This window comes from Lathamus discolor, chromosome 1 (genome assembly GCF_037157495.1).
Source record: "Lathamus discolor isolate bLatDis1 chromosome 1, bLatDis1.hap1, whole genome shotgun sequence".
Taxonomy (NCBI): Eukaryota; Metazoa; Chordata; class Aves; order Psittaciformes; family Psittacidae; genus Lathamus; species Lathamus discolor.
The window spans coordinates 118,756,727-118,780,947 of NC_088884.1; the positions used below are offsets into that span (position 1 = coordinate 118,756,727).

At 40.3% G+C, this 24,221-nt stretch overlaps 1 long non-coding RNA gene across 2 annotated transcripts in view; it reads left to right on the forward strand.

Annotated features, from left to right (window-relative positions):
- Positions 1-24,221, forward strand: part of LOC136007324 (uncharacterized) — a 104,108-nt gene that overhangs the window by 72,209 nt on the left and 7,678 nt on the right. For both annotated transcript variants that reach the window (XR_010609623.1, XR_010609624.1), the window contains exons 2-3: positions 15,600-15,749; positions 18,625-18,754. This is a non-coding gene — a long non-coding RNA (uncharacterized LOC136007324). The remainder of the gene's footprint in view (positions 1-15,599; positions 15,750-18,624; positions 18,755-24,221) is intronic.

Genomic DNA, 24,221 nt, shown 5'->3' on the forward strand with positions numbered 1-24,221 from the left:
GCTCAAACAAACCTACATAGAAGGACTTTTTCCTCCCAAGTTTCCTATTAAAAAAAATTCAGAATCATCTACAGTTCAGGTAGAAAATAGTCTCCAGAATGGCCATGGTGCTGCTTTTATAAGATCCAAACTTACTATAGCTAGAGGAGATTGACTACAGAAAATACTGTTAGTTTTCCAGTTTGCTGCTTCTGGATAGCTTGTTTGACTACTTATGGTAATTTTTTTTTATTGGTCCATCCATGTTTTACTGTCAGGGTTTTTCTGACTGATAGCATTACATGAAGGAAATTATTTTGAGGACAAACTGAGGTGGGTAGTACCCACTGTGATGGCAAGGGAAAGATTCTGACTGCAAAAATTAAGTCATACAAATTAGCTGAAGGACTCTGGGAGTTGTCACGATACTTTCAAGGCATAGTTTGACCAGATACCAAATTTGATGGTGTTCCTTTCTAACTGGAGGTATTAGAAGCTCCCTGTAATAAGCCCTAAGGGAAGTTTCCCTTGGGGTGTATTTCTGCCCACTGTAATACTTCCACAATGCAAGTTGTAGATGTATGATTGCAATCTTCACTTGTGACAGGATTCCAATGTTTTAGCTTTAATGAAACTACATGACGGCTATTTGACAATATTAGGGCTCATTTAAAAAATGTATTGATGATTAAGTGGCAAATACCACTGTGTCATTGGGAAATCTGTCAGCAATGGTTACTGTTTCCATTGCCTTTAGCACATTCATCAAAGGGATAACAAACAGATACTTTTTTGAATTTTAATGGGAAAATTGTACTACAGTCATGTGGCATTAAAATTCAAAGGTCTGTAAATAATGAATTATTTCAGTGATGGTTACTGTTTCCCTATCTTTAGGAAAAATAGCATCTATATGTTGTACTTTGTTGCTAACAGCATACTTTAATATTTATGAACTGCCAGTTTTCTATAAACAAAGAAATTCAGTAGTTGTCACTGTAATGGCTTGTTATTTATATGCTTCTAAATTTTACAGAAGCAGAATACTATTAGTATATCAAATTTGAACTAACCAGAAACATCCTCTTTCACTATTACATTGAACACAGTAACTTGAAAGCTACGGAAGTGCTGTCATATGGCTTGTCACAGGAAATGGTCCGCAAGCCTTGGCTCAAGGGAGTCCATTGGGACGATGCGTGTATATGCAGGACATCAGCCTGCAGGCAGGAAACAAATTAAAGAACCAAGGCTTTCTGTTCCAGCATGATTTCTTATCTCAGAATGAATGGAGTCATTGTGGCAATAACTAGATTACTGGATTAGAAGATGGATCTCACTGCAGTCATGTAGCCCCATTTTCTAAGAGGAGTTAGTGTTATTTGAATTTTATGTATACTGCTGGTGTTTTGAGAGGCCTCTGAAGGTGCTATAAAAAGACTTTGATTCACTTCCTCTCAAGCTGAGTGTGTTTGGACACTGCAACATTAATACATACAAGCATTTGTGATTTTCTAAGTCACTTCCAAACCTTTTAAATCTATGAGTGTCCCAGGCATGAGCACTTGTTCTGAAACTTCAGTTCACCTCTGAGAATTAAGATTTATTTGATTCAACAAAATGGAATCTCAGGGGTGTAAAGTGAATCTTCAATATTTATAGACAGAGTATTTTAGTTCTCTCAAGGTGGTTTTGTTTTGTTTGGTTAAATTACCAAAAGACTTGTAGAAGCTCTTCATTGTTTCACAATGGTATCTGTATGTATGTTGCTGTGTGCCCTTTTTGGAACTTGCCTGAGTGATAATAAATACATATGCTCTCTACATGAACTGTTCCATCACTTTACTCAAGAAGTGTCCGATTCAATGTTCTAATCATTTTTGCCTCTGGACAAACAGCTGAATCACTGACTCTGTTCTTTTTGTAGATGAAGAAAGATGTAGTGTTGCTTCTAATGTACAAAACGTTGACATGTACTGTCTATTTTGTTACTGAATAGCTTGCTTCTCTTCCTCTCCATCTTTCTAAATGTAGCTCCTTTGCTGCCACTTAAAAGGATGTTTTTACAAAACATGAATTGTTCGAATGAGAGCTTCTGAATTATGTTCTACAGGGCCTAATTTTTACATGTCTGACATGTGAAAAAGAATCCAGTCTTTAGAAGGGAGTGCTTAAGTCACCTAAAAAAGGGTGCAGGAAACAGAGGAAGAAGGCATTTCTGAAAGACAATGCGAAGAAACTCACATGTGGATGTTAGGAGCCATATAGGCTAAATAGAAATCACTGTGATGGCTTCTGTCTTTATCTTCACTCTGTCTTAATCTTCATTCTCTTCCAAAGTCCAGCTGCCTGCCAGCAGCCCCAAGAAAGGTGCTTTGCTGTCTACAGGCTAGAATAATCTGTTATGAGCAGGTTCCTGCCAGTCACTTTTGGTCCAAAGAATTGTGAAAAATTGTCATTTTTAAACTTTTAGACAGGAATCAAGAATCTACACCAAGGTGCCTGATTGTATTTTTAAATACCTAAAAAGCTGTGCAATTTTGACAACTTAGTACCACATTTTAAAACCAAAAACTTTAAAAAGGCATTTCTGACCATTATGCTATTGGCTTAACTATAGACAGATAAATAAGGGTTCATAAGGTCTGAAATGTAGATCTTAGAAACAGAAAACCATTTAAAGCTGACAAGACAATAGGTTTGTTTTTCATTTTTTGCCGTATTTACCCGTGTGATAAAAATGTATGTACCTTAAAAATCTGTGAAGAACAGCCCACATTGTGCAAACAATTGCATTCTCTTTGAGAATGAAGAAAATGTCCATTTGCTTCAATTTCCTCTGTAGTTGCATGACCTTTATGTATTCTGTAAATTAGCTTTCATACTAGTTTGCAATACTTTAGAATATGAATAATTTGAATTATGATGCAGGGAGTCCATGCCAATGTACTTGGGTATTCTATAATTCATGCCAAAATTTTATTTCCAGGGCTTTGGCCACCCAACTGATGTCTGGCTCAATTGTTGTATTTTGCAGAGCAGTTTTTTAACCGTAGGTTGCCATATGTATTCAGTGATTCTTCTCTTAAATACTGCTGTAAGACTAGAGTTAAGAAGAAAACCAGGAATGGAAGAGATGAGGAAAAAAACCACCAAAAAGACAACCCAAACCAACCCAAAAAAGAGGAGGAAGACATGCAAACAAATATGGGGTCTCTCCCATATATGTGCAGTGAAATATATATGCAGTGAAAATTCAGGTCATCAGTAGCTGACCCAGTGAAGATTGCATCTGTGTAAAGCATAAAGTTGGTATGTGGTTTGTACGTGCCACTTGATTTTGGTGCAGGTCTACTACTTTGTATGTGAGCTCCTACTCAGACGTGGGTACCTCATCCATAGTTCTCAGTGCATTCAGTCTGAAACTGTCATTCAATGGCTTTTAGGAAATTTTGAATGAGCTTCAATGAGTCAAAGGCAGAGACAATAGTTGTTCAGATGCCAGAGGTTCTTGCGATGTATAATCATTCCTATGATACGCTTCTAGAAAGGAAGCCTTGGTGAATGACAAGCATTCAGTATACTTTGAGATGCAGTTCCTACTAGAGGTGCTAAAACAGAGGAAATGGCTGAAGTGGGAGGCAGTAGTGGGTGTTCTGGTAATATCAGCAGTAAACACTACCATCAGCTTTGATGGAATTACTTAATGGAATTAAATTTTTCTCCTCCCCTAGCATGGAATAACTAGGTTTGTGCACAGCTTTGGTGTGCTGAGCGCACCACTGGTGGTCATGACTTTGATGCTGATTAGTTAACTGAGTGGTTCTGAATCCTTTTGTTAAGCAGGAGTGACTGTAATCCTCTTGAATGAAGGTGACTTTCCTGTACTGGAATGAAGAATTGTCCAAATATACTTACATGGAGGTGTCCTGTATTTTTTGCTTGGCTCTGTATAAAGAAATTAGATCTGGCTGAAATGGCACTGTGTACTTTTCAGTAAAGTGAAGTAAAATATTTCACAGAAATTGCTAGATACTGATGGATTTGCGCACACACTTAAAAATATGGATTGAAGTACTAGAATCTTAGAAGTGAGATGTACTCCTTAGGGTCTTGTCAGCATTGGAAGTTCTTATGCTGCCACACTCCTCAGTGGATCACAGCTATGTCTCTTATGAGGCAGGGAATCCTAGAATTCCCACAAGTATCCCCTAAGAGATGAGCAACAGGCAAAGGCACTGTGTTAGTTTATGGGAGATATAGTCCCATGGGAAGAAATGAATTTTTTTTTTTTTAAATAATCAAAACACATCCTTTTCCTATCCTAAAAAGGATGAATGCAATTCTAAAAATACTTTTTTATAGGTTTTTTTCTTAAATGTTTTATTATTTAATACTCCAGATATAAATTTCTTGTTTTCTGTGTTGTCTTAAAGCCTGAAACAAACCCTTGTTCCCTGTGTATTGCTGTTGCTGGTTTTTTGTTTGGGTTTTTTTTTTGTTTTCTTTAGGAAAAAAAAAAAGAATGTCAGTTACAACCTATTTCAGTTCCCACTAATCACATTTTCTGACAGTAAAATGTTCAGCTGGGTACCTTCTAATCAGTCTGGCACTGTCATCTGTTAAAGCATCCCAGACTATAATGGAGAGTCCCAAAACTGTAGTCTCTAGAGATATCTCTACAGTGTTTCTTTTCCAGTGTAATTCAGATATTCAGTAAAAATTAAAGTAGATGGGCTTTGTTTGGTTTGGTTTCTTCTCTTTATGATCAGCTTTTACTTACCCATAGCCATAGAGCTGGATTCATACATCAGCTCTAAACCTCTTTAAACTATGAATCTGAGTTTTGATCAAGCTGCAAACATACGGAGGCAGAAGTGTAAATTATTTCATTCAGTTGTTTGTGGCTTTTTTTTTAATAATAGGAGCACAACATTTCAGAGTAATAGTCTCATTATTAGTGTCAGCTAGTAACCTAATACTGAACAGCCATTACAGACATTTTAAGTCAAAAATTAAGATCGGAGAAAGGAAAAAGCAGAAGTTACCATAGGCAGAGCTACTGAACTTCATGGATCTTAAAGGGAATGAATTCAAACTTTCAAAGAATTCTGTTTTGTAATAGCAGTAAGGGCTTCTGTATCAATTCTTTTTAAAGCTGGATGGGAACAGACTGCACCATCAGCTTAGCCAGAGGCCCTTAACTGTCCTTGATCTTTATTTGCCAGAGGCTCCTAATCATCCTTGATCTTTTTTTGACAGATAAATGGCTCATACCTTGGTTCTTAACACTTTGTTTCAAACTTTGAGAGAAGGGGGGAAAAGTACAGCGTGCTCTTTACTTTGCCTAATACACATGTAAGATGCTTTGATCTGGTGAAAATATATAGTGTCAAACAAATCTCTGGAAGGACCTTCATAAAGAGAGCCGACCTGACTATGCATTGTCCTAAATTTTGCTAATAAAAAATACCTCTGTACCAGCACTGAGCAGTGCTTGTCAGCTGGGCTGAGCCTGGCCTCCCTGCAGAGACAGCACTCTGAACCAGTACAAAATGGCTCTTCTCTATTTATTTCTGCATCTGCAGGATGCCTTTGAATTTTGGCTAGATATAATCAGCTCAATTTTTATGTGATTTATGTCAAGCAAGTAGTTAGATACTGGTTGTCTTACCTCTACTTGGGTGCTGGGGCTGAAGATGGGCTCTTGTTCTTTTCCAGACAGGCTCTTTTTAGCCTCAGACGGGAAAGGTGTAGCCAGAATACATCCTGACACTCATTTCTTTGTACGTGTGACCTGTTCTTTTGTGCATGTTGTTGTGTAAAGTGAAAATAAGCATTATAGCTCCCTTTTCATGCCTATGTCTTTTAAAATATGGAAATTCCTTTCAGCTCAGTGTGAGGGATCTGGCAGTGCCTTGCTGAGAAGGCTGGAGCCGGCTGTGAGGCTCCCACATTGAACAATGACTCCTGTGAGTTTAGTGGTACTGTAATTCTTGCAGGTTCCTTGTTAGTCTCCTTTATACCTGTAATAGAGCTAAAATATTAGTCACAGAAACAATGCTGTCTAGCTTGTGGTTTGTTTTCTGCCACCTCCTGTTTCTTTTTCTTCATTTTCTTAATTTTTTTCTTTATTATGTGTCTTAGTTGATCTTTTTTGCAAAGACCCAGCTGTATCTAAAAACTGCTGCCGCTTCTGCTAAGAAAATACAATTTTTCCACTTTAAAACACAGGAAAATAATGGGGTAGGTGTGTGTGGGTGGGTGGAGTAGGGAGTGTAGAGGTGAAGGGGATGGGGGAAATGGTTTACAGCTTCATAACTGCAAGCTTCCCAAATGCCAAAGCTTAACATCTCCTGTTTGGAGTCTGAGTCATGGCTGACATTCTTCAGTAGAACATCTATTAGCTCTAGTAGAAGGCTGCAGCGTTTGCTTTGATTTGGATGCAATTTTCTTCCTTTAGATTAGTACCTAGAAATACATTCTAAAGACCAGTTAAAAATTGTATTGGGTGGAAAATAGAGTTTTAATAACCACTTTTGACTGCAAATTAAGACATTGTGCCATTCTAATGCACAATTACATTGTTGCCTTAGAAGAGATGTCTTACTTAAGGGTATTGAAACCTTTTCACTGTGTATGAAATAGCATCTGATTCTGTAAAGTTAGTTTGTTGTAATTCATTTGAATAAGCTTTATTTTTAATTGTGGTATAGCAGTACAGAAGGGGTATTACATTTTAGGGATCTGTGTATTTTTAATGTTACCTTAAAGAGTCATAATGTGAGGTTTTGCTGATGTAGTGGTAGAGCATGAAACCTCCTGGGTTTGTTTGTGTATTTTGCATGGTGGTGAGAGAGGCTACTCTTAATGTGCTGGAGTTAGCCATGGATCAAGAGCGCTAAGATGCATAAGATTCAGACTATCCCAAATCCTCCCTCAGGACTTGATTGGAATGTTTCACTTGCCTCCCTGTACACCCTTGAATAACTGTCCTTTTCATTGCAAGTACCTGCTCAGAAAAGGAGATGCTAACAGAGCAATGTTACCATTATTTCTGTTTGGGAGAGGCAGACTTTTTTTTTCTCCGAGAAAGAAGCCATGAAACCTCTTGATCTGAAGACCAGGGATTTCCTTTTCAAATAAGTGTTCTTGTAGATGATATCTAGCAACTGAAAGGGAAAAAAAGCCAAGGATCCACATAGTGTACTCAACATATATGTAGCAGCTGTGTATGTAGGTAGAAGTGCAGGTCTGCTGTGATTTATGGCAAGAGCTTCATAAAGCTGGGATGCATCTGATAACATTTCCCCACGTGTTTAGGAAGAGATTTCAGGAATTGTGTGAACTGAAGTAAACTTTATTAGGTTTTTTGCCTACTGCTGAGACACATTGATCAGATGAGGAAACACTTTCCAGAGAAGTGTGATGGGAGATTCTTGCATGTGCTCTCAGTATTTCCTGATACAAATTCCAAGGGCAAGGCCTTCTGTTCCTTTGTGGTAAGTTAGAACAGAATTCATCTGTGGCTTTTGGAACAAGTTTATATAAACTGAATCCTGCCATTTACGGCTTCTCCATCTGATAATCTGCACAATACTGTGGAAAATATAAAAGCATTTAAGTGCTCTTTGGGGTTTTATGCTACTGTGCCAATTTATTTTTTGTGGGTGTTTGGTTTTGTATGCTGTATGGTTAAGTTATATGAAATATAGGACTAGGTTATGTATTAAAATCTCTTTGTCTTTGCCGAGGGGGTGCTTAGCCTCTGGTTTGATTATGTAATCAAATATGTATTTTTTTTAAATTCTAAATGTAGTGATATTAAAAAGTATTCTGAAGTGAGAGTCCTACGCTTGAGGTAAAGCTTAAATCTCTAGGAAGAAACCTGAGTTTCCGAGAACTAGTTTTCTCCTCTGGTTTGTTCACTTTTTTCCTGTAAAACTGTGTCAAACTTTTGAAAATCAGGTCTTAAAGATCCATAGATGTAAGTATGAATGCCTGAAAAGCCTCTGAGTAACAGAGAAAACAGATTTCAGTTAAGTTTAGGTGTACATCTTGAGCATCGCTTTACTTGGGCTTTGGTGCTTGGTAGGGCTGTCCGAATACAAAGCCATTGGTAATAAGGGCGCTAACTCAAGCCTTTAAGGTAGGGAAGGACAGCTTCTGATTGTCCTAGGTATGATTATTTCAGCCTTACAGTAGTGTAAATTAATCCTAAATTGTCAACGAAGAATTGATGCGAATTTGCCATTGCTGGCTTCTTGCTGATTCCCACCCAGAAAAGGCTTTTAGAAAGAGGAGGTAACTGCGGACTAAGCAGTACAATATTTTGTCCAAGCATCACTAGTCTAAACCTCTTTAATCTGTCGAAGTAAGTTTCAAAGCTCTTGAGAATAATTCTAGGTTTTAAGTAGGTGGGGGTTTTGTTGGCAGATTGTGTTTTCTGAGTGTTTCTAGTTCGTCTTTTTTTTTTTTTAGAGGAGGGGAGAAAGGGGAGGGGAACATGTTTGGGTTTGTTTTGGGGGTTTTCAGAAAGTGTCTTTGAGTTAGGGCTGTTTGTGATTCTTGGCTTCTCATACCCTGAAAGTAGACATAAACTGGCACTGCTTTTGAAGGAGTTCCATACAGCCCCTTGCCTGTACATAAGCAAGTATCTGTGGGGCTCTGCAAAAGACAAGATCTCGGAGTTGATCTGGATTTAAAAGCTAAGATGACAAATATCTCCAGATGTTTACGTTACTTCTGGGCAGCTGCCGGGTCCTGCTCACGATCAGAATGCATGTGCCAGAAGAGAGGCAGCTGCGTACAGGGAGGGAATGCAAAAGGCTGTGAGTGGGCCTTCTGCTGATAGTGTTGACTTAGGCTCACGTAGGCTTTAAGGTGTCTAAAATGTGCATTGAACTGGAAATTACCTTCCTGGAAGAAAACAGAGGAATTATAGTTATCAAAAATCAGAAGGGTCTAGAATCAGTGAAGACCAAATAATTCAGACTAAAGGTTTTCTTCATCCAAGAAAGCTGAAAAGGTCATGCAGGAGAACAAGCTGAGATTTAAAAGCTTGCATTTTGTGAATCCAAGATGTTCAGAATGTTACAGTCATGTTTAGATCAGTGCCTGGGTTTTTCCGAGGGCTTATCCTAGTAGAAAAGGTATCCTTTTGAGATGGATTTGGTGTCAATATTTTGAGAACAGTGCAGTTGTCTGTGACAGGCCTGCTGCTAAGCATATAATTGGCAATCCATTTCCTCTCCCTCATCATAAGTACCTCTCTTTTTATGGAATGTAGCAATCAACATCCTTAGAAAGCTTACAAAAAAAAAAAAAACCTTTCCAAAACTTCCTGTATAACAAAGCTTATGCATTTTCTGCAGAAGGCTTCATGCACTGAGAATGACAAAAGGATTAATGTATATAGAGTAGTTATTTTTCTATTTTTGTTAAATACTAAGTTTGCTAAAAATATGGTTTTAAATTGTTGCAGCACGGTGAATTTGACCTAGATTTGTCAAATTTTTGCAAATATTTCCTGTAAGAGAGGAGGTGGTGAGGTGTTTCCATGCTGATACTAGGTACTGTGCTCCAAGTATTCCCTTGCTGATGCCAGGGAAAATGTCTGTTTGCTTGTGACTCTGCATATAAGTCAGAGGCAGGTATGATGGCAGCACCGGCGTTACTGACCTGTGCAAACTGTGGTGATCAAGCATATGACTGCTTGACAGGTATTCCAGTCAACTCTGACAGAATGATTTTTCTATCTCTTACAGCTATTTTTCCCCCTTGTACCCTTGCAAATTCTTTCTCTCTACCACTTTCATCCTCCTCCAAAATTAGCCTTTATTCTTTATTGGTCCTGATTTTGCTGATTTTTACGCACATTGGGGATGTCATTGCCCAGGTAATTTCTGCCACTCTTAACAGTTCCATTAAAACTTGTACCCCCATTCTGTTGTTATAACATGTTACTCATTTCTGCCATTTCTCATGTTGTTATTGTGCTAGTGTTTTCTCAGGTCAGGGTTACTTTTGCATGCATTTTATGTTCTCTTTGATATGAGGAAGCTATGGCAGATTCTTAAGTTCCAAACATATTACAGTATAGTATGTTCAGGGTGGACTACTTATTTGCATCCCTCAGTAGTTACAGTGGGCAGGCTTTGGAGAAAGAACAGAGTGACATTGCTGCCCTTTGTGTATGCAGTGGATAAAACACACAGCAAGAAAACAAGTTCAGTTCTTTCATCTACCTTGAGAGAGTTTTTGCCTTGTATCTCTTACTGCTGTGGGAAATGCCCTATCCCAGTGCAGTTAGGAACTTGGAGTCAGTGGAGTCACCCACATTATTCTGCTTCGCAGAATCATGTGCTTCCTGGGATCCAGCTGGAATCTAGAAGAAGGAAATATGTAGATATCTACTTTACGTATTTTTCCACACTGGCTGTCAAAAGAAAAATCTGTTATATGCACAATCCTAGGTGTCTCTTGCCAACAGTAATTTTCTACCACTGAAAGATTATCCCTACAAAAGGGGAAATTCCAGGGGGCCAGATACCAGGAGTTGCAAATTACAAAAATGCAAGGGAGCTGGAATGTGCCCAAGAATCTGGACCCTTTCTAGTATTTGGAAATTCATATATTCCTAGCTGCTGAGACTTGAAAATGGAAACAGCAAAGAGATTTGAAACTCATAGTATGCATTTCAGAACAGTGCAGAAGTGGTAAAGAAACACACAAAGATGAACATGCATTTATGTTCATCTTGAGTCATAGAAGAAAGAGAGTGTCAACAAAGTGTAAGTCAGTCTCTCTGTGTTTAGTTCTGCTTATTATGTGTATTTGAAGGTAATCAGTTCCAGCATAGATAGAAGGTGAATGTAGATCTCTTGTTAAATCCAAATTATTTTATTCATAGCTTCAATATAGAAATAGGGAAATGTGAATGTCAATCTCAAAATGCCTATGGCTTAAGAATTACATATGTAGGAATATGTCGCACAGTTGGGATTATTCACCTTTCCCACTCTGTAACCATCCATAATCAGTGTTAAGGGAAGGAGGCTGTTCCAGAGGGTGGTTTAGTGCTATTCAGGTGTTTGGGATTATTCCCTAAACTTAACTAGCTGTGCACCCTGGAGGATAAATACCTTCCAAAAGATTAATTTCTTCCTTTTGGTCTCTTCACTTCCAAGTGTCCTAGTTATGCTGTTTAAACGTTTTGTGATCAGCACAGCAAAACTCTGAATGCACACTTGTTTTGTGGGTTAATAATTGCACATGTGCTTGAACCACCCCAAACCATAACGAGTTTCAAGAGTTTGGAACTCCTGAAGACAGAGATGAATCTTAGACTGAATTTTAAAATTAAATTAGCCTTTTTTTTTTCTTTATTTAGCAGTAACAGTAATTGATCACTTATGTCTTGTAGCCCGTTTGTGCCAAAGAAATGCTGGCAAAATAAATAGGAACAGTAAGCTTCCAGATCTTTTCCCTGCTTTCAAGCAAAGCAATTAAAGACTCCAGCATAGGTACTTTCACATTGGTCACATTAAGAAATGGTGGAACTAGAAGCTATTAATATATGAGAAAAAGGCTATTGCTGTGGGTGCTCCTTGGGAGTTGATAAGCAAGAGAGAATACTGTGACCACTGTTTTTTACCAGCCTGGCAGTACCGAAACTCTTGGTATCTCTTAATTTCCTCTGTATGCGTAAAGGATAATTAATTCCTTGTAAATATATTTTGTCCTGAAATCTTTTGGCATTAATATAAGAATGTTCTACTGATAAACAAAAAAAAGCCTATTAATTAATGTTATTCCCATCTGGAGGCATGGCTGCTAGACATTTTCTAAGGGTACTAATATAAAAATATGGTTGTTAATGGAAAATAAGACCAGGACAAAATAGGTTATCCCTGCTAATATGTTGAAAGTTCTAAAGTAATTTGTGTCCAGAATTTCTTGGCAGGAAAACCCAAAGGTAATCTCAGCAATGCATCTCTTTGCAGCTGTGGGATGCAGAGTGTAGTGCCAGGTTTCTTAGCTTTCAAATGTTCATCTTCAGACATTAATTTCTTGGGAAATGGACACAATCTGCCATTTCCCATAACGTGTTTGCAGAATATGTTCCATCTCCCTATTTGTCTGGATAAGGATTGTGTCTGCTCTTGGTACTTCAAGTATTTCTTGCATCAGTTCTGCTGATCTCGGGGAAAATACAGAACCAGTAATGGTAGAAAAGTAAAACAATAGTTTCTTTTAGTCTAAAATTATGGAAAGAAAGATCAACAACAAACCCTAAACAAACAAACACCACCCCCCCTCAACCCACCTTCCTATCCCCCAAATAAAAAAATCCCCCAGACAAATAAAACCACTCCCAAATTCTCCCTAAGACCTAACTAAGCTAATTGATTACTTAAGTGTAAATACTTGGAGTATTAGAAAGTCCGGAGTGCTAGATACTCTCCTGTTGCAGGCTTAGACTGTAACTTAGTTGGAATTATGGTAAGGTATTAATGGCTAAGGTTGCGTTTACCGCGAAAGAAATGGTTTCTTTTTTAAGTAGTTCTTTCCCACATGTTTTTGCCTTAGGTTCCTTACTCGTGTAGATCCCACTGCAACCCAACACAGACATTTTCTGCTGTAATATTTTGCAACAGAAGTGCTTCAGGTGTGAAAGCAATGGCTATGGCTTTTGTGTTGGCTTTCAGCCACTGCAGAACTTTAGAGGATTTAAAGTCTCACAAAGTTTTTTTTCTAAACCCATATCCTGTTGATCCAGGTGAGTGTGGAAGTGCATTTAGGAGGCTGCAGCTCCTTGAACTGTTCAAAGGTCCTAACTATTGTCATTAGAGGCAGGAAGAGAATTCTTTACTTTCTGCCTTCCTCCATTTATCCCTCTTTTTAGATCATAAAGATTTGAGTCCAATAAAGAAAGTGAGTGACTCATGACTATCTCCCTGTCCTAAGCCTCTTAAGAGGAGAGATGTGTGGAGGGAGAAAACTACATGATACTGTTCCGGAATTTTCTATAGCTGAAATAGTAATTCCTTGAACAGCTACACTGTATTTTCTTGGTAGAATCAACTTATTGAATCCCTTTTCTGATTTTCTCTCCCAGCTGAAGTCCATTGCATACAAGTTAGTTGTCGCTTTTGAGATCTTCAGGGCATCTGCTTCCCTGTCTACTGTATTTAATTTGGTTTTGAGGCATCTGTTGGCTGGTGATGCTAGTCTATCTTGTCACTTGTTCATTTCTACACAGGCACCTTTCTGCTTTCTTCCAGAGTGTCTCTTATGGTTGGAAGATACTTTCTATAGTTGTCCACAAAGCTACCTTATAATCACATTTCAAATCCTGTCTTAAGTTTTCTGTCAGGATGCCTAAAACCTTAAAAGTATGTTTACTCATAGAACTGAGTATACTGCTTATTAAATGAAGCAATCAGTTGTTTTACTGATCCTTGAACTCCCTGGTCATATGCTTCTTGTTCTGTAGACTGCAATTCTTAATCATAGAAGTTGTGTGCAATATCTAGCATGTTTGATTCTTATCAAATAATAAGTATCAAATAAGATTCTTCTTGTCTATTAACGGTTTTATAGTAGTATGAGGGTATAACAAAACTAAAAATAATCCCAATTTCTACAGTATTCCTGCTCTGGCTTGTATGCCAAATCCATGCTTTGGAAGCTTAGATGTATCATGATTTCCATTGAAAGTGCCAAGCCATATAGCTAGTTAGTTAAGAAAGGGACTTGGTTGATGATAGATCTTTTAGTCTAATGCTTTCAAAGTAGAACAAAGTAATTCATTATGTCATTTGTGGAGCAACTGGGGTTTAAATTGAATAGATGTCACATGCATAGTTACTTCGTGGGCAACAGTATGGATGCTATCTTTACATCCCTAACTATTTCTGATTTTCTTGCCATTTCTTTATATTGATGAGTTTTGGTGTCTTGTTCAGCCCTACTTTTAGAAATTATAATTCAAAATACACCATTGTTAGTTTTCAAAATCAATGTTATAAGGAATATTCACAGCTAAGACTTGTTTCTTTGTATGTAAGACTTTCTATTTTAGGATTAGGTAACTAGAATTGGGTAACTACTATACAGACAGCCAACTAAATACTCAGCAAGTTAGTGAATAACTTGTGTTTTCTCAAATTCATTACATTAATGTGAGGGTTTGATCCTTGCACTTCAAGTTTCATCTTTGCAGTGATATTGTGGAGATACTTTAACCTCTTGTGCCCAAGTCTTAAACATGGGGGTAGGGAAGTGCAGAGTAATGTATGGCTAACTTTCTAAAGACTGTCTTTTAAATCTCTCTGTATTAGAAACAGCCATGGGAAAATTCCTGAGGATGGGAATTCCAGATGACTGAAATACTGGGACAAGTAATTTTGTCTTTGGGCTGTAGTAAACAGGATATATGATATGATACTAGGCCTCAATGCCCTTAGCTATTTAGCCAAAACGTCCACCAAAGCAGCCTTCACTGTTTGGATAATATTTCATCAGCTTACAAATGAGTAGAACTGCTAAATATATGGTGAAATGGAAGACCAGTTAAAACATGTTAATTCAATTTCCATCTATTACCAAATAGCATAGGAAATTAATCTTGTACGTGTTTATCTGCCACCATTAAAAATGTTACTAGTCCCTAAAAAATGCCATTATTCCAATAGTTACTTAAAAAAAAAATAAAATTTGGTAAACAATTTCTTTTTTACATTTAAACTAGAAGAAAAAAAAGGGGGAAGGAAATCTTTCTACTTGACCTCTTAAACCATGTCACCTGAAATAGAATAACTACAGGTTTTTTTGTTAATTGAAGTTTAACAGCTTTAGGAACCATTAGTTGATACGGCCAAATGAAGCAATTATTACAGTGCTGGAATGTTGTGGTATGGCATATGTTAGATACTGATTGACACTATCATGTGTTTGTGTAGATACCATTCCTTACAGCACAATAAATTCTTCAGGTGCAGAGAACATTAAATGACAGGGTAGCTGAGTCTCAACAATATTTAGGGAGTATGTAGAAGTAAAGTATGAAATTTGAATGGCTGTTCACTAGTGATTTTCTGGTGTGTGTTCAGTGTCCTCTCCCCTGATGATTAGCTGAATATTTACAAGGCTCAGCAGGGTTGCTTCTGAGTGCAGTCAGGTTTACTGGTGACACCTAGCCCCTACTTAAAGCACCTTATTATTACAACTAGCATGCCTTGGCTTTCAGATCCTAGGCTAAACATGTATGTCTTGCAGTAAGCAGAAAACATTTAGTATGTTTTGAGATATAATGCCCATAGAAACTCATAAAAGTATAGTCAGATTGGGGTATTGTTTTACATACCAGCAGAGACATTTTTGTGACATGAGCCACTGCTAGTACTGCCACTGCTAAGGCAGCGGAGTGCCATGCCTTGTGTTGTAGTTGCTTCAGGAGTACTGGCATATAAGACCTACTAGCGATATGTATGCTGTAGAGTTTGTGTTTAACAGCTGCAACCTTCTGGTTGCAACTCTTCATTCTCCTTAGATGTCTCTGATAAATTCCGATTTTTTCCTATTACTGAATTTTTTTTCTTATTCACACCCTTCAGGGAACAGAGGAAAGGAATAGATGAGTGTGTGTGAGAAGAAGAAAGGAAGCCCTTCTTTTCCCTACATTTTAACATCTGTAGAAGGGAAACCTTACAGGCTAGGAGAATACCATGAAAAATCATTTTCTGCTCTGGAGAAGGAGATCACCTGTAAGATCTGAATGTTTCTTATTTCTTTTCTTTAGATTTCAAGGAAGCAATAGTAAAACTGTTAAGCATGCTTCATCCTTAAAAAAGAACGTGGGAGGAGGTAGTAACCGAGGTTTTTTTCTGAGTGTTTTTTAGATTTGGGTTGGGGCTTTGGTTTGGTAGTTTGTTGGGTGTGCTTTGTGGTTTGTTTTTTTTTTTTTTTTTTTTGGTGTATCACTTTCCTCTTTAAATTCAGATGGAATAAGTAATAGGTAAATTTGGGGCTGGCAAGCTTTGGAATACTGAGGAAAGGGTTTCTCACATACAGCACTGCTGGCAGAACTGCTTCCTATAGAATAAAAGAGCTTCAGTGTATTCCCTTGTGTATGTCAAAAACTCTAATGAACTCTGTACTAGCGGAACTGGCTAATACAATTTGTATAGTTAGATTTCTGCTAGCTGACATAGAAATTATCCTCTTGTAATCTTATTCAGTGCAGGAAGGACAGGATTGTCATCAAGTCATATGATAATGTTTGGCTATCTCTCTGCATTTCTTTTTCCTCTTCCTCACAATCCCTGTTGTACCAGTATGTGCCAGGAGACATTGCTGATCCATTGGATTACAGTGGTTTTAAAGAAGCATAACTGAATAGATACCTATTAGTATCAGCCAATCCTCATTTGTTCTGTTTTCCTTGCACTTGCCATTGCAGCAGAGACTTTTGAATATAATTTTTCTAACTATCAGTTCTTTGTTAAAAAAGGTTCTGTGCCTCAGGGTGGGTCTTAGTCATGTTGATGACTTAAGCTTTTTGCTGCTTTGACCAGAAGACAAGTGAATCTTTAGATGTTTCTAGGAATAGATTTCCTTCAAATGAGAATTTTCAAAATTGTTTTCCACTGATACGGGGTTTATGAGGCAATCCAAACAAATATTCCCACTAAAGAGCAATCTCTGAATTCTGCTGTATGAAACAGTAGATCTGCAGTGCTGCAATGAAAAATATTGTTTAGGCTTCTTAATAGCTTTGAATGCATATGGTCAAGGTTAAGCTCTGTGGCAAATGTTTTGTTGGTATGAATTATGAATTTTTCATAGAATCTTGGAATGGTTTAGGTTGGAAGGGACCTTAAGGCTCATCCAGTTCCAAGCCCCATGCCACAGGCAGGGACACCTTCCACTAGACCAAGTTGCTCAAAGCCCTGTCCATCCTGGCCTTGAACACTGCCAGGGATGGGGCAGCCACAGCTTCTGTGGGCAACCTGTGCCAGTGCCTCAACAGCCTCACAATAAAGAATTTGTTCCTAATATCTAATCTAAATCTCCCCTCTGTCATCTTAACGCCATTCCCCCTTGTCATATGACTACATTCCCTTGTAAGAAGTCCCTCTTCAGCTTTCCTTACAGGAAAAAGTCTCCCTGGAGCCTTCTGTCCCTGGAGCCTTCCCTAGGCTGAACAAGCCCAGCTCTCTCAGTCTAACTTCATATGGGAGGTGCTTCAGCACTCTGATCATCTTTGTGGCCCTCCTTTGAACCTGCTTGTACATGTCCACATCCTTCTTATGTTGGGGTCCCCAAAGCTGAATGCAGTTCTCTAGGTAGGGTCTCATAAGAGTGGAGCAGAGGGGGAGAATCACCTCCCTTGACAGCTGGCCACACTTATTTTGATGCAGCTCAGAATATGGTTGACTTTCTGGGCTGCAAGTGCACATTGCTGGGTAATTCTGATATCGTTTTCATTGTCATCATGTCTTCCAAGCCAGTCTTCATTCAGTGTTAGGTTGACCTAAGCCAGCTGCCCACCCAGATGCTCTCTGTCCTTCTCCTTAGCAGTAAAGGGGGAGAAAATATGAGGGAGAATATTCATTGGTCAAGATAAAAATGGGGAGATCACTTACCAGTTGCTGTCAAAGGCAAAGGAGATTCAACTTGGGCAAGAGTGATTTGATTTATTGCCACTTAAAGTAGATGCGGATAGTGAGAAACAAAGACAAAAATTAAAAGAACAGTTCTTCCCCCACTCAACTCCCAGTGCAAGTGATGGGGAATGGGGGATTGCAGTCGGTCCATAACAGTTCCTCTCTGCCACTCTTTCTTCCTCATGCTTTTCCTTTGCTGTGTTGTGTGTCCTTTGCAAGCCATAATTCCTGCCAGGAGCCTGCTCCAGTGTGGACTTTCCACATGCTGCAGACTTGCTGTAGGGAACTATCTAGCTGCTCTGGCATGGTGACTTCCATGGGCTGCAGGCAATATCTACTCTTAGCACCTGGAGCACCTCCTCCTCCTCCTTTCTCTGACACTGGTGTTCATACTGCTGTTTTATCACACTTCCACCTACTGTTTTATCCCACACACACCACACCCCCCCCCCCAATTCCTGTGCTTGTCTGGTATTTTTGCCCTTTCTTTTACATGTTTTCACAAGAGGTCCCAGCAGCTCAGTTATTGGCTCAGTTGTGTCCTGCAGTGAGTCTGTTGTAGAGCCATCTGGAACCAGCTCCGTCAGGCATGGGGCAGCCCCTGTTTTTTTCTCATAGAGATTACCCCTGCAGCCCCACCCCGTTTCCAACTCCTTGCTATGTACACCCAATACACGAACAGTTAGTCTTCATCTTAAGTTTAAAGGTGAAATCATGCAGCTGCTAAAATATATCTGTTATTGAGAATCCTTATACTGAGTATGGATATGCAAATCAGATGCTGCAGTTAGGCTCACTATACAAAGAATGTTTTTTCAGTTCTAGGAGTGGGAGTGGGAGCTATACTGGTTTCATTGGCAACCCAGGCCTTTAACAGGGATGCAGAAGTTAAATGCCCATTTTCTCTCATACAAAAATACCTGCTAGAATAGTCTTTTTTTTTTTTTTTTTTTTTTTTCATCTTGTCTTACAGATGGCTAGGATGAGTTCATGTAGGAGGTTACTGGTGTTACCGAAACTGCAGCTAGACATGATGATCTTACTGAATTCAGGGCAGGTTAAGAAGATTCATCCCTGTCTGATCAGCTTCCATGACTGAACAGGTAAATGTTCTCCGATGTTATTCTGTCAAAATAGTTCAGAATATAAAATCTCTTTTACAGTATGTCCAAGCTAACCCAACTATTTCTGGAACAGCCAGGTTGGGAAGTGACTGAAGGTACAGTTGTGCCAACAGATCTGAGGAAGCTATAATTTCCATCAAAGGAGGTGGTGGGAAGGAGGTAGAGAAGGTGAGGAGCAGCCTGAGGAAAGCCTGAGGGTGATCAGCATTAAATAACACATCTTGATAGAAAGCATTAAACATTTAGTTACTAGTCATTTCTGGTGGGAAATAGATGAGAGGCAGATGATATTCTGTGATGGAAGATAGTATTCCAGACTACTGGATTGACAATAAGTAAAACTATGGTCTGTGGTTTAACATTGATTACAGTGTTGATACACACATACAAATTAGTTGTCAGATGTTAGTACACTCTTGGTGTTCCAATTCTCATTGGAAGACTGTATGCTCTGAGCAGTCAAGAGTGGGACCCCAGAAAAATCACTTTATAAATAGGATTCATGCTATGAAACTGTGAGCATGTCTAATAGTGAAAACAGAATGGAAAACCGAGGTAAGAATAAGAAATACTTAGGCTACAGGTTGGCAATGCTTCATTCAAAAAGTGGTATGCTGTCATCATCTGCTAGGGGGAGATCTCACAGAGCTGCGTTTCTCAAGAAAAAGCAAAAGTAATGGGGTATTTTGGTGTAGCTGTTGTCTTAACACTATTCTGCAACTGTCATCACTGGAAGATAAGCGAGGTGGAAAGCATGGGCAGACCACAGGCACAAAAGGCAGTCTGTACTGCTGCTGAGTTGTCCTTGCTCCTTTCCTATGCTGGTGACATGTTCCATTCATCTATCTCCCACACCAGTTTTTTTCTCATTTTGGTTCCCCTTTTCCCTCTCTTCATGTTTGTCCTCAGTACTTCTACCCCCTTTTCCTAAAGAGAACTGTTGCTCACCAATAAGTCAGTGTTGTATAATCTCATAATTGTTTCTTTTACTGTGTCTTTCCTTCTCTTCTCTTATACTGACATTCATAAAGCTTTTGCAAAGATTCAGTTAAATATTATGGAACAAGCAGGCTGTTCTTTCAGAGTATTTTCTGAAATGTGTGTAGGTAAATAACCTGTTGTTGTGGTTTGAACCCTGTTGGCAAGTCAGTCACCCAGTCTACTTCCTCCCCTTCCCCCCCGCCTTTCTTCCCTCCCCCCCCCCGCTCCCAGAGGTATGGGGAGGAGAATCGAAAGCATGTAACTCCCACGGGTTGAGATAAGAGCAGTCCAGTAACTAAAGTATAACACAAATCACTACTGCTGCCACCAATAATAATAATGATAAGGGAAATAACTGACTGAGCCCAACCGAGCAGTGAGTGCCCTTCCGGGTAACTTCCAGTTACATCCCAGGCATGACGTGCTGTGGTATGCAATACCTCTTTGGCTAGTTTGGGTCAAGTGTCCTGTCTCTGCTTCTCCTGGCTTCCCCTCCTCCCTGGCAGAGCATGAGGCTCAGAAAGTCCTTGGTCAGACTAAAACATTTGAGCAGTAACTAAAAACATCGGTGTCATCAGCTCTGTTCCCAGGCTGAAAGTCAAAAACACAGCGCTGCACCAGCTGCTAAGAAGGAGAAAAAACGACTGCTACTGCTGAACCCAGGACATTATCCACCCCTTATTCCATACCATTCATGTCATACTCAGATCCCACATTATAAATATACTATCGCTCTTACATATATACATCCACATACACACACAGAGAGAAAGAGATCATTTCTTAGTGCATGGACCAATCCCTGTAATGCTGCTGAGTCCATTCGGTCCATGTTGTCAGGTTCCACCCCGTGTAACAGTGCAGGTTGAGGCTGTGTGCAGTGTTGGATTGTTGCCTGCTGATGCTGATTGTTCCTTTACCGTAGAACTCGTCTGGTTCTATTAAAGTTAATTCTCTGTTGGGACGATGGTTGAAGGGAAGTCAGGGCCAGTTGCTTGTGACCTGAAGACATCTAGTTGATGGGCTATAAAAGTATTACATAGCAGGCAACATCATACAGTTAAGTTCATTGGCTATTTTCCCCTAAAATCAAATCCCCTCGAGGTACACATCAGACTTCCCCATCTTCCTGCATTACCCACCAAGTATATCTGGGTCCCTGAGCAAAAGCAATCCCACGAGTGGGTTTACCTTTACCTGAAGCAGGAATAACCCAGACTGTCTTCCCCAGCAAATTCTTTATGTGCACCACAGGAACTTTGTCGCCTTCTACAGTATGTAAATGTTCTGACTGGGCTGGGCCAGCCCTGTTGGCAGATCCTTTGGTGTTGACCAACCAGGTGGCCTTTGGCAAGCGTGTATCCCAATGCTTGAAAGTTCCCCCACCCACTGCTCTCAGTGTGGTACTGTTCGATTTTTCCCAGAGGCTGGTGCATGGTAGGGGATGTGATATACCCACTCAATGCCATGCTCTTTGGCCCAAGTGTCTATAAGGTTATCCTAGAAATGAGTCCCATTGTCTGACTCAATTCTCTCTGGGGTGCTGTGTCACCACAAAATCTGTTTCTCAAGGCCCAGGATAGTGTTCCGGTCAGTGGCGTGAGGCACGGCGTATGTTTCCAGCCATCCAGTGGTTGCTTCCACCATGGTAAGCACATGGCACTTGCCTTGGCGGGTTGGTGGGAGTGTGATGTCGTCAATCTGCCAGGCCTCTCCATATTTATACTTCAGCCATCCTCCTCCATACCAAAGAGGCTTTAACCGTTTGGCTTGTTTAATTGCAGCACATGTTTCACACGCATGAATAACCTGGGCAATGGTGTCCATTGTTAAGTCCACCCCTTGATCACGGCTCCATCTGTATGTTGCATCTCTGCCCTGATGGCCTGAAGTGTCATGGGCCCACTGGGCCAAAAATAATTCACCTTTATGTTGCCAATCTAAGTCCATCTGAGCCACTTCAATCTTAGCAGCTTTATCCACTTGTTGGTTGTTCTGGTGTTCCTCAGTGGCCCAACTCTTGGGTACATGGGCATCTACATGGCATACCTTCACCACCAGGTTCTGCACCTGGGCAGCGATATCTTGCCACAGTGCAGCAGCCCAGACGGGTTTACCTCTGCGTTGCCAGTTGCTCTGCTTCCATTGCTGCAACCACCCCCACAGGGCATTTGCCTGGACGACTGGGATTTCCTATTCAAGCTCGTTGCGTAATTAGTGCAGCCCATTTACTCCGTGTAGCATCAGCTGCATGATGTGTAGAGGAGACCCTGCCTTTGAATATCCAGCCCAGCATGGGCAACTGGGGTGCCAGGAGGAGCTGTGCTTCAGTGCCCATCACTTCCAAAGCAGCTCGAAGCCCTTCATAGGCTGCCAGTATCTCTTTCTCAGTTGGGGTATAGCTGGCCTCAGATCCTTTGTATCCCTGACTCCCAAAAGCCGAGGGGTCGACCTCGAGTCTCCCCTGGAGCTTTCTGCCAGAGGCTCCAGGTAGGACCAATCTCCCCAGCTGCAGTGTACAGTACATTTTTTACATCTGGCCCAGTCCAGACTGGTCCGAGGGCTACTGCATGAACTATCTCACGTTTAATTTGCTCAAAGGTTTGTTGTTGCTCAGGACCCCATTTAAAATCATTTTTCTTCCGGGTCACATGATAGAGAGGGCTTACAATCAAACTGTAGTTTGGGATGTGCATTCTCTAGAAGCCCACAGCACCCAAGAAAGCTTGTGTTTCTCTTATTAGTTGGTGGAGACATTGCTGTTATCTTGATCTTGTGGGGATCTGGCAACGTCCATCTTGCCATTTTATTCCCCAAAATTGAATCTCTTGTGCAGGTCGCTTGACCTTACTCTGTTTTATGGCAAAACCGGCTTTCAGCAGGATTTGGATTATTTTCTCCCCTTTCTCAAAGACTTCTTCTGCCGTATCGCCCCACACAATAATGTCATCAATGTATTGCAGGTGTTCTGGAGCTTGCCCCGTTCCAGTGCGGTCTGGATCAGTCCATGGCAGATGGTAGGGGTGTGTTTCCACCTCTGAGGCAGTCGGTTCCAAGTGAACTGGACACCCCTCCAAGTCAAAGTGAACTGTGGCCTGCACTCTGCTGCCAAGTGAATTAAGAAAAATGCATTGGCAATATCAGTCATGGCATACCACTTGGCTGCCTTTGACTGTAATTCATACTGAAGTTCTAGCATGTCCGGTACGGCAGCACTCAATGGCGGTGTGACTTCATTCAGGCCACGATAGTCTACTGTTAGTCTCCACTTCCCATTAGACTTTTGCACTGGCCATATGGGGCTATTAAAGGGTGAGCGGTCCTGCTGATCACTCCCTGACTGTCCAGTCTACAAATCAGCTGATGGATAGGAATCAGGGAGTCTCAGTTGGTGCGATATTGCCGCCGGTGCACTGTTGTGGTCGCGATTGGCACTTGTTCTTCGACCTTCAGCAACCCCACAACAGAAGGATCCTCTGAGAGACCAGGCAAGCTGGACAGCTGCTCAATTTCCTCAGTCTCCAAAGCAGCAATACAAAAAGCCCATTGGTGCCCTTTTGGGTCTTTGAAGTACCCTCTCCTGAGGTAGTCAATGCTGAGGATGCATGGAGCCTCTGGACCAGTCACAATAGGGTGCTTTTTCCATTTCTTCCCAGTCAGGCTGATTTCAGCCTCCAGTACAGTCAACTCTTGGGATCCTCCTGTCACTCCAGAAATATAGATGGGTTCCACCCCTTGACAGTTGATGTCATCAGGGTACACTGTGCACCAGTATCTACTAGAGCCTTATACTTCTGTGGGTCTGATGTGCCAGGCCATCTGATCCACACAGTCCAGTAAATCCGATTGTCCCCTACGTTCACCTGGCTGGAGGCAGGGCCACTCTAATAGTGATGACAATGTTGGACACTTAAGTCTTGTAGAAAGGGATTATTCTTTGTTATCACAGGAGCTGGAGTAAAATCAGCTCTTCCGCTCCATCTGGGAACCTGCTCACCAGAGACTGAAGCCGCAGCTCTCAGTGTTTGTGTATTGTCTATAGATTGTTTCTCAATGCACTTTATGGTACAGTGTGTAAAAGACATGCAGGCTTGCCATTAAGCTTCTGACCATTATCTTTACAGCTCATATTTGCACCAGCAGAAATAAAGATGTTGCATCACCAATATCCTACACATGGATATTCAGCAGTATGGGAATGTGGGTTTCAGTTCCAAGTATTCTCATTTGCTGTATCAACAAATGTAATTCCTAAAAGAAACACTTCTCTGGATGTTGGTATCACAAAAACAGTTGGTTTCGCTACTGCAAAAAAGAGTTTAGTACTGATAACTGGTATAATATTGTGCAGTAGGCTCAGACTGAAGCTTGCTTTGGTGGATTCCTGGAGCTGGTGGAATTGCTTATACAAATGTTCCTTTAGTGTGCTACGGTGATGTGGTAGCATTAACCACTTGCTAAATCC